The sequence below is a fragment of the Staurois parvus genome, unplaced genomic scaffold, assembly GCF_062004578.1.
Source record: "Staurois parvus isolate SC_StPar_1 unplaced genomic scaffold, SC_StPar_1.0 ptg000493l, whole genome shotgun sequence".
NCBI lineage: Eukaryota > Metazoa > Chordata > Amphibia > Anura > Ranidae > Staurois > Staurois parvus.
In genome coordinates, this window is record NW_028318289.1 from 762,786 (window position 1) to 774,369 (window position 11,584).

The window sequence follows — 11,584 nt, forward strand, 5'->3', positions numbered from 1 at the left end:
AAAAAAAATTGTATGGTAATGAGAACTATCTAGGTTCATGTGAATGTTAACTTAACGTGCTTTTAGCATTCATTTAAGTTACAATTAACGTATTTTTCGCTCCATAAGACGCACTTTTTTCCCCCCAAAAAAGGGGGGAAAATGTCAGTGCGTCTTATGGAGCAAATATGGAGCAGCCGGTCCGGTATTTCCACTGCCGCCGTGTCACAATACAGGGCCGGCCGCTCAGCTCTGCAGCGGGACCTTACCTGTTCCTCTATCCAGCGCCGTGCTGTCTTCCCGGCGTCTGTAGTGTGGGCGCTCGGCTTGACAGCCGGGTGCCCAGTGCGCATGCGCGAGAAGTGGTGTGCTTTGTGAATGGTAAGGCGGCACCTGGGACACATGACAGGTCCCAGAAGCCGCCGGACCAATAACAAAGCGCAGCGCTTCTTGCTCATGCGCACTGGGCACCCGGCTGTCAAGCCGAGCGCCCACACTACAGAAGCCGGGAAGACAGCGCGGTGCAGGATAGAGGAACAGGTAAGGTCCCACTGCAGAGTGGACACTACCCAAAGAACAACTCCGCCAAAGTAAGAGCGGGTACCTGTCAAATTCAGATACCTGCTCCCCCCTCTCCCCAAAGGTCAGCAGTCATCTCCTGTACTGTCCGCAGTCTCTAGTCATCTCTTGTACTATATCTGCAGTCTCTGGTCATCTCCTGTACTTTGTCTGCAGTCTCTGACCATCTCCTGTACTATGTCTGCAGTCTCTGATCATCTCTTGTACTGTGTCCGCAGTCTCTGGTCATCTCCTGTACTGTGTCCGCAGTCTCTGGTCATCTCTAGTACTATGTCCGCAGTCTCTGCTCATCTCCTGTACTGTGTCCGCAGTCTCTGCTCATCTCCTGTACTGTGTCCGCAGTCTCTGCTCATCTCCTGTAATATGTCCGCAGTCTCTGGTCATCTCCTGTACTGTGTCCGCAGTCTCTGGTCATCTCCTGTACTGTGTCTGCAGTCTCTGGTCATCTCCTGTACTGTGTCCGCAGTCTCTGGTCATCTCCTGTACTCTGTCCGCAGTCTCTGGTCATCTCCTGTACTATGTCCGCAGTCTCTGGTCATCTCCTGTACTATGTCTGCAGTCCATTGGTTTAGAATATTTTTTTTATGTTTTCTGCCTCTAAAACCTAGGTGCGTCTTATGGTCAGGTGCGTCTTATGGAGCGAAAAATACGGTATACACTTTTATGTAACTTGACTCCTTCCCTCCTTTGGAGACCAAAGGATCCTTGGTGGGGAGAGTGCGTAGTAGTGGGGTGCAGTTGACCTCCCCCCCTAATTGCTCTTCTTGTTGGACAGAATACAATAGGAACACTGTGACAGGAGAGGGCTTGGGAAGAGCTCTTAATTTTTTCTCTCCCGCTCAGTCCACCACCTCCACAGGGAGTAAGGCAGAGTGACTCTGTGTGTTCCTGCAGCTCGCTTTCTCTTTCTGTCAGCAGTGGGAAACCAGGTACGTAAAAAGGACTGGAGCATCTTTATTTGGGCAGGATGTAAGCAGGGGGCTTTGAGTAACTCCCCGCTCGTCCCCACCCCTTCCTATCAGCAGCTCTAAACACACAGAGCAGACTGGGTGTGTGGACTCTTTGCCCCCCTCCCTTCTAGCAACAGTGAGGGACCAATCATGGTACATGTAGACCCTGGAGATAGGTGGCCCATAGCATTTAATAGGGCATGCACTATAGCCCCTAGCTAGCTTCAACAGGAAAAAAAATCAGATTGAACTAGAAATATCCAGGTGGGCAATTCTGGATGACCCTGAGAGAGAATGTGACATGACTGTGTAAAGGAACACCACCTAACAGGAACAGCCTGTGTCGGATATGGATTCTCCTCAGAGTGTGACAGGAGCTGAGTATGACAGGACCGTGTCCAGGGGCACCACCTAACAGGGGAACAGCCTGTGTCGGATATGGATTTGCCTCAGAGTGTGACAGGAGCTGTGTATGACAGGACCGTGTCCAGGGGCACCACCTAACAGAGCCTGTGCCAGCGGAGCCTTCAGCCATATGAGGATACAGAGCATGATGGGAGTACAGAGGGACAAAGCTATCTACCAGCGTCATCATGGACAACCCAGGGTGAACAGATACCCAGTCAGAGAAACCACTACTGCTGTGTAGCTGGGTCTGGTGAGAAGGCCTTGTGGTTGTTATTTGTTACCATCGTTAGTGACTGAGTTTCAAGCGCCAAATGCGTGTAATTGCGGCTAAGTGCGTTTATAAGCGTTTGGAATTTTGTTTTAACTCTTCCATTTCCAGATGCTGCCCAGAGCCTTTTTTTATCATGAAAAATGCATGCAAAGTGTTTTACCGGTACTCAAATGGATCTGGTACACCATACTTTGAGGTTTCACATAAAAGGAAATATGTTAAACACTGCTGCAATAATTTCTGCGCAGAAATGAGCTGGAAAACATCCAAACACCACAAAAAAAAAAAGACTGCTAATCTCAACAAACACGGCTCTCTCTGCTTCTGCTCTATTTCTCTCAAAATGTCTGAAATAGTTACTTTTTCAGTGCATTCTGGGCATTTGGGAGGTTCTCCTGGGGTTATCTTTAAAAAACGCTTCTAAATGCAAACGCTCAAAAACACATATAAACGCAATATGCAAACACGACTAAACAGATGTTTTTTAACCTACGTTTTACAGCAGTTTCCATCATTCAGAAGTGTTTTGCAAACATCCCGTGTACATGGAGCATAAAGACTGCCCTTAAAAATTGATACCCTGAGGGCTTGGCCCTTTTCTTTAGTTAAAGAGGTACCTCTTAACCACTTCAAGTCCAGACACTTTCACCCCCTTCCTGTCCAGACCAATTTTCAGCTTTCAGCGCTATCACACTTTGAATGACAATTGCGCGGTCATGCAACACTGTACCCATATTAATTTTTTAGCATTTTTTGGAGACAGATAAAACTTTATTTTGGTGGTATTTATTCACCCTGGCATTTTAATTTTTTTTGCTATATAAATGAAAAAGTCCAAAAATTTTGAAAAAAAGTGTTTTTCTTATAACATTTTGCAAATAAATAACAAAAATAGTTTTTGTTGTGGTTTGCCAGGCTTTGACCTACTTGGGCATACAAGGGCATACTGTGAATGCCTCTCTGGGCTTAGTCCATTCACCTCCCACCACCTCACCCACACAGGAAGAAGCCACCATGTCTCTCCAGACGTTCCTTCTCTAGGGCGCTATCCCAATTAGAGAGCGTCCCTTCTAGCTTAGATATCAAGGATACAACTTACACCTGGGAGAGATAGCAGAGCGCCAGGGAGAGACTACGGTAACATTGTCCCCTAATGCAAGTTCAAAATCAGTAGATCCAGCATCAATCACAATGAGACAATCTACGGACATTATGGCCCATGCCACAAAGATCCTCCCTGATTGTACTTCCACTGCAAATGACAACTCTTAGGACAGCTGAATGTCAACAAACCAGCCAGGGATGCCAGCTGATGTCATTGACCACATATGGTCAATGACCATCATCCAGAATCCCCTCGTACATATCCCTCCCACCCAGCTCCCCGTGCCATTTCTTTACCAAAAGCTTGCAAATTGACCTTGAAAAAGGCCAGACAATTACAAGATTTGTCTTTTAAGGACTTATTTGGGGTTCAGGCTGTATGGTCAGGGTTTGTGGATTTTTTTCTAGTGTTCTCCAAGTGTCTAGAAGACCAAATGTTCTTATTTTTTGCTTTAATACTGGTTAAAACTGGAAAAAAAGCATTACATTTTTTTTTCTTTTAAACTGAAAATAAAATATTTTTCCATTGCTCATTTTGTTGCTATGCTCACTTTTGCAATGATGTGATATTTCCACACTCCTTTTTAGTTTGATTGCCCTTTGTCCAACTTGTTACTTTTTATACAACCATTTCTTTTTCAGTTCAAGTTGACCCAGAATCAGATATTTCTTATTAGGTGTATACAGTATATGCTAAGTATTGTGCAAGATTAACATTTCCAGGCATTTATTACCTCCCACAGGCTGTATCTCTTTGTTCAAGCCTCACCCGGAGTCACCATCTACTTTCTGGACTCAGTTGCTGGCTCAAAGATCAATAGATGGAATGTCAAACACACCTTAATGGAGTCCCATACAACCGCACAACACTGCACATATTTTGTTGTGTTTTTATGACACAATAAAATGAATTTACCACAAGAACATTTTTGTTCCAGTGACGTACCTTGTGGATGTTATATACAATACCAGATGGTTGTAATAGAATGCACATAATGGTTGATTACAGTATGATGTGGGATGTTGCAGTTTGATCACTGCTGGAGGGGAGACTGAAGAAATTACTCCTTTTTTTTTTTTTTAAGATAAAAGGTGTTTTTTTAAACCTATACTGTTATTTTGAGTTTGGACATGTCAAAAATTTACTCATTTGGAAATTTTAAATTACTGAAAGGCCAACTGTAATAACTTTGGCTCCACCTACAAATCATTTAATTGATCATTATTACTTGTTTATTTGCTTAATCAAAAACTGCACATTGTTTGTTTTTATTTTTTTTTTACATTTTACTGTAATGTGGTCTATTGTTAGTTTCTTTGTTTAACCACTTCAATACCAGGCACTTATACCCCCTTCCTGCCCAGGCCAATTTTCAGCTTTCAGCGCTGTCGTACTTTGACAATTGCGTGATCATGCAACACTGTACCCATATGAAATTTTTATATTTTTTTCACACAAATAGAGCTTTCTTTTCGTGGTGTGTAATCGCCACTGAGTTTTTTTTTATTATTTGCTAAATAAAACAAAAAACACCTGAAACTTGAAAATAATGCACTTTTCTTCATTTCTGTTATAAAATTTTGCAAATAAATAAAATTTTTCATAAATTTCAGTCAAAATGTATTCTACTACATTTCTTTGGTGAAAATAATAATAATAATTGAATTTAGTTTTTTTTTCAAATGTTTCTATTTTTAAAATGTTTTCTTTTTTTTTACTATTTCATTTTTCAGCACACTGTGATCAAAGCAATACAATGTTACCATTAGAGATGAGCGAATCGAACCAGGCGAAGTGGAATTCGATACGAATTTCAGGAAAAATTCGATTCGCGTCGAATCCGAATATTTGCCTACTTCGGGTACGCGAATCGGATTTTTCCCGATCAGCTGGCAAAAGTGTCCCTGCAGAGAGCTCCGCTATTTCTGACAGTTCTGTGACATTCCCTCCATACAGCGGTTGAAACTGCTGTATGGAGGGAATGTCACAGAACTGTCAGAAATAGGCTATTTCTGACAGTTCTGTGACATTCACTCCATACAGCGGTTTCAACCGCTGTATGGAGGGAATGTCACAGAACTGTCAGAAATAGCCTATTTCTGACAGTTCTGTGACATTCACTCCATACAGCGGTTTCAACCGCTGTATGGAGGAAATGTCACAGAACTGTCAGAAATAGCCTATTTCTGACAGTTCTGTGACATTCACTCCATACAGCGGTTGAAACATTGTATCTATTTGTTTCCATAAATGGAAACAAATAGATACAATGTTTCAACCGCTGTATGGAGGGAATGTCACAGAACTGTCAGAAATAGCGGAGCTCTGCAGATACACTTAGCGGAGCTCTGCAGATAGATACAGCGGTTGAAACATAGGCTATGTTTCAACCGCTGTATGGAGTGAATGTCACAGAACTGTCAGAAATAGCCTATTTCTGTCAGTTCTCTGACATTCACTCCATACAGCGGTTGAAACATAGCCTATGTTTCAACCGCTGTATCTATCTGCAGAGCTCCGCTAAGTGTATCTGCAGAGCTCCGCTATTTCTGACAGTTCTGTGACATTCCCTCCATACAGCGGTTGAAACATTGTATCTATTTGTTTCCATTTATGGAAACAAATAGATACAATGTTTCAACCGCTGTATGGAGTGAATGTCACAGAACTGTCAGAAATAGGCTATTTCTGACAGTTCTGTGACATTCCCTCCATACAGCGGTTGAAACCGCTGTATGGAGTGAATGTCACAGAACTGTCAGAAATAGGCTATTTCTGACAGTTCTGTGACATTCCCTCCATACAGCGGTTGAAACATAGCCTATGTTTCAACCGCTGTATCTATCTGCAGAGCTCCGCTAAGTGTATTTGCAGAGCTCCGCTATTTCTGACAGTTCTGTGACATTCCCTCCATACAGCGGTTGAAACATTGTATCTATTTCTTTCCATTTATGGAAACAAATAGATACAATGTTTCAACCGCTGTATGGAGGGAATGTCACAGAACTGTCAGAAATAGCGGAGCTCTGCAGATACACTTAGCGGAGCTCTGCAGATACACTTTTTGCCGGCTTGGAATTCTTCTTATTTTCATCCTACTTCTTCTTCTTCTTCTTCTTCATCCTCATCCTCAGAAGAAGAAGAAGAGGATGAGGATGAAGAAGAAGAAGTAGGATGAAAATAAGAAGAATTCCAAGCCGGCAAAAAGTGTATCTGCAGAGCTCCGCTAAGTGTATCTGCAGAGCTCCGCTAAGAAATAGCGGAGCTCTGCAGATACACTTTTTGCCGGCTTGGAATTCTCCTTCTTCTCATCCTTCTTCTTATCCTTCTTCTTCTTCTCATCCTTCTTCTTCTTCTCATCCTTCTCCTTCTTCTCATCCTTCTCCTTCTTCTCATCCTTCTCCTTCTTCTCATCCTTCTTCTTCTTCTCATCCTTCTCCTTCTTCTCATCCTTCTTCTTCTCATCCTTCTCCTTCTTCTCATCCTTCTTCTCATCCTTCTCCTTCTTCTCATTCTTCTTCTCATCCTTCTCCTTCTTCTCATCCTTCTCCTTCTTCTCATCCTTCTCCTTCTCCTTCTTCTCATCCTTCTCCTTCTTCTCATCCTTCTCCTTCTTCTCATCCTTCTCCTTCTCCTTCTTCTCATCCTTCTCCTTCTTCTCATCCTTCTCCTTCTCCTTCTTCTCATCCTTCTCCTTCTTCTCATCCTTCTCCTTCTCCTTCTTCTCATCCTTCTCCTTCTTCTCATCCTTCTCCTTCTCCTTCTTCTCATCCTTCTCCTTCTCCATCTTCTCATCCTTCTCCTTCTCCTTCTTCTCATCCTTCTCCTTCTCCTTCTTCTCATCCTTCTCCTTCTTCTCATCCTTCTCCTTCTTCTCATCCTTCTTCTCATCCTTCTCCTTCTTCTCATCCTTCTCCTTCTTCTCATCCTTCTTCTCATCCTTCTCCTCATCCTTCTTCTCATCCTTCTTCTCATCCTTCTTCTTCTCATCCTTCTTCTCATCCTTCTTCTCATCCTTCTCCTTCTTCTCATCCTTCTCCTTCTTCTCATCCTTCTCCTTCTTCTCATCCTTCTCCTTCTCCTTCTTCTCATCCTTCTCCTTCTCCTTCTTCTCATCCTTCTCCTTCTCCTTCTTCTCATCCTTATCCTTCTCCTTCTTCTCATCCTTCTCCTTCTCCTTCTCCTTCCTCATCTCCAAGGGCATTTAAATTAAAGGTACAGTGTTCTGCACTAATTTAAAGGCTCTCTGAAGCCTAGAAACCCTTTTTATAAGTTAACTTCGTAGCGAATAAATTCGCATCGAATCGAATTTCTTCCTGAAATTCGGCGAATCAGCCGAATCGAATTTTTGAATAATTCGCTCATCTCTAGTTACCATAGTAACATTGAACTACTCTGGACAAGTGATCAAGATTTTTTTTTTTTTTTTTAACACATTATGATTGCTAATACCGATGTATTTCATTGATATTTCCAACCATTGCTACTAAATGAAACTGATTCATTCAGTCTTTTGTTGTGATTAGCTGTGATTGGGCAAAGCGGATCACATTATACAGATGGGCTGTGATTGGCCCTGTCTGTATCATGTGACTGCCTTGACCAGTCACAGCTAACAAAATAATTGTATACAATGGATGGCATGTATAGAAGCCATCCATTGTATACAATTGACATGTGATCTGCTGTGATTGGTCACAGCGGTCACATGACACTGGCAACAGGCTGATGTAGCCGCTGAGCTGCTCGTTTTGACAGGATGTCATATGACGCCCAGTCACAATGGCGAGTGTCCCGCTGGCCATCAATCTGCTATAGGCCGGGCAGGAAGGTGTTAAAGATAGCCAATTAAGTTATTAACCACTAGGGGACTGCCCACACTACATTTACTGCGGCAAAGCGGCCCATGTAGGCAGGATCATGTTTATAAACGTCATCCTTGTTTACATGCTAGGGGGCACGTGCGATCGCGGCCGCAGGTGCCAATCACCGGGTCCCGGCTGATCATTACCCGCCGGGTCCTGGCGATTGCCGGCAAACACTGACACGGGGCACAGCTGCATTGTTTTCAATGCATCTCTGCTCCCTGTCAGTTCCCAACACACTCTGTTCCTGAGAGCAGAGCTTAGCTTTCTGGGACAGTGTGTTCCTGTGAAGCACACACACCCCCGTCCCCTAGTAAAACACTCCCCTCACACAGTTAACCCTTTGATTGTCTTTTTATGTTAACCCTTCCTGCCCAGTGCCATTAGTACAGTGTCAGTGCTTTTTTTTGATCACTGATCACTGTATTGGTGTCACTGGGGATGTCAGTGACCCCAAGTCAGTTCCCCCCAGTGTCAGAATGTCTGACGCAGTCCCGCCATAAGTTGCTGATCACTGCCATTATTAGTATAAAAAAAAGTATCTATACCGCCATTTGTAAATGCTATAACTTTTCACGTAAACCAATGAATTTACACGTATTGGGATTTTTTTTAACAAAGACATGTTGCAGAATACATTTTGGCTGAAATTTATGATGAAATTTGATTTTTTAATTTTTTTACTGGACATGTTTTATAGCAAAAAGTCCAAAATATAGTTTTTTTTTTCTCAAAATTGTCGGTCTTTTTTTTATAGCGCAAAAAAATAAAAAAAACGCACAGGTGATCAAATACCACCGAAAGAAAGCTCAATTCATGGGGAAAAAAATTACGTAAATTTAATTTTGGTGCAGTGGTACATGACCGTACAGTTGTCAGTTAAAGTAATGCAGTGCCGTAACACAAACAGCTTATATAACAGCTTCCTGACCGCCATATAGCAGAAATACTGCTACAGGGCGGCATGGCTGTGCAAAATCATGTGTGTGTATATATACGTGATTCGCGCTCCCGTGGTTCCCCTCCCAGATGGTGTCAGATTGCCTGTCAGTACACCAGTAATCACATATAACCCCTTATGCACAATAAACCTCCATTGCTAGTATAGTGTCTGAACGGATCAATATCTTTGATCAGATCAGCACTATACCAAAATTCACATTAGTATAGCGTCCCCAAAAACACAGTGTGAGCGGGATCAGCCCCGGCACCTGCCAGCACCTGCGTTTAGCCCCTACGTTTACCACCCCTTCTCCCCCAGCAAGTGCAGTGTCAGTAGGTCACTGTCACTTGATACATTACACACAAAACCGCAGTCCTCGCAGAATTAGGCCTGATCTCTGTTAGCACTTGTCAGTTTTGATGACTCTCATATGAAGCAGAGTGCCAGTACTAGTACCCATTAAGTTTTCTGGCCGCCTTGCATTCAAACAATTTCTCCCCAGCAAGCGTGCCAGATATGGGGTTAAGATGTAGAAGACCTGTGAGAGGGGAACAGGCTATACTTATAAGTTTCGGATTTATGAGGGAAAAGATAGTTACCTGGAGCCCCCTGGATGCCCAGACTACATGGGGAGCAGTGGCAAGATAGTTTGGGACTTGGTGTCATCCTTTTTCCAAATGGGGTACCACTTATATGTGGAAATTTTTATTCAAGCGTGCCACTATTTAGACATTTGTATAATCTTGGAACTGGCGCTTGTGGCAAAGTGTGACCTAATGTATGCCCACCATTAGAAGTGGGTGGATGCAGGGCGGTATATTCTAATGGTAGGCATACATTAGGTCATTTCTTCTTTTTTCATTCAGCCCACAGGCTGCATACAAAAAAAAAGAACATAGCATATATACCCAGCAAGGATCAGCGATGTACTGGAACAGCTGCAGGCATCATCCTGGTATGGTTTTTCAGCCGGCGATTGGCTTTCATGTAAAAGCAATCCTAGTGTCTAATTAGCTGCAGGATTGCTTTTACAAGCAGCGAGAGATGATGGACCCCCCTCCCCCACTGCCTTCCAGGGCCTTCTTGGGCAGTTCCATGCCATCGGGGGAACCTGAGAATGCAGCCGCTGTTTTTGCCAGCTGACCATAGAGCTGATTGGAGACCAGAGTGGTGCCAATCATCTCTATAGTCTAAGAAATCAGAAGCTATGAGAATTTCATCACTTCAGTTTTGCAGGATGTAAACAGCGCCATTTGGCGGGATTTGGTGCTATCCTGGCATTTCAGGGCCTCCGAAACTGTGATAGGTAGTGAGGAAGTGAAATCAGGAAGTTACGCACCTTCCGGGTTTCAAAGTGGTCATTGGATTTCAGGCTCCTGTATGTGGCTAGGCACCCAAAAAGTCATACACATTCACCACGCATGTGGTATACCCATACTCGTTAGAAGTAGCAGAATGTATTTTGGGGGTGTAATTCCACATATACCCAGGGCTTGTGCAAGGAATAAATAATTTAAATGACAACTTTGTGTAAAAAAAAAAAATGTTTTTGTCATTTTCCAGAAACGTGTGGAAAAAAATAAATCTTCCATGGACTCAATATGCCTCTCATCAGATAGCTGAAAAGGGGTCATTTGGGGGTGTTAGTACTGTCCTGGTATTTTAGCACCTCAAGAAATGTGATAAGCAGTCAGAAAGTAAAAGCTGTGTATATTCCATTATCTATACCAGCGTTTTTCAACCACTGTGCCGCGGCACACTAGTGTGCCGTGAGATATTGTCTGGTGTGCCGTGGGATAAATTGCAATTTCATCCGTAACATGTGGCCTCGGCTCACAAATAGACCAATCATTAGAACAGCGATGGGCAAACTACGGCCCACGGGCCGTATATGGCCCGGCGGACCTTTTAATCCGGCCCGCGGAGCGTGATACTGTCAGGATGATCTGTCCCCCTCAACGTATCTGCGCATGTGCCGGAGATCGCCGATCGGCTGCTAATGCCTGAAACTGGCACATGCGCAGATACATCGAGGGGGACAGATCCTCATAGGAGACAGATTTTCATGCTACACCGGAACGGCGAGAGGAACGCGCGGAGCAAAGGTAAGTGAATTGACACAGGGGGGGCTTGGGGACTTAATATGGGGGATGAATTACTATGGGGGATGAATTACTATGGGGGATGAATTACTATATGGGGGATGAATTACTATGGGGGATGAATTACTATGGGGGATGAATTACTATTGGGGGGGATGAATTACTATGGGGGATGAATTACTATATGGGGGATGAATTACTATGGGGGATGAATTACTATATGGGGGATTAATTACTATAGGGGGGATGAATTACTATATGGGGGATGAATTACTATATGGGGGATGAATTACTATAGGGGGGATGAATTACTATATGGGGGATGAATTACTATATGGGGGATGAATTACTATGAGGGATGAATTACTATATGGGGGATGAA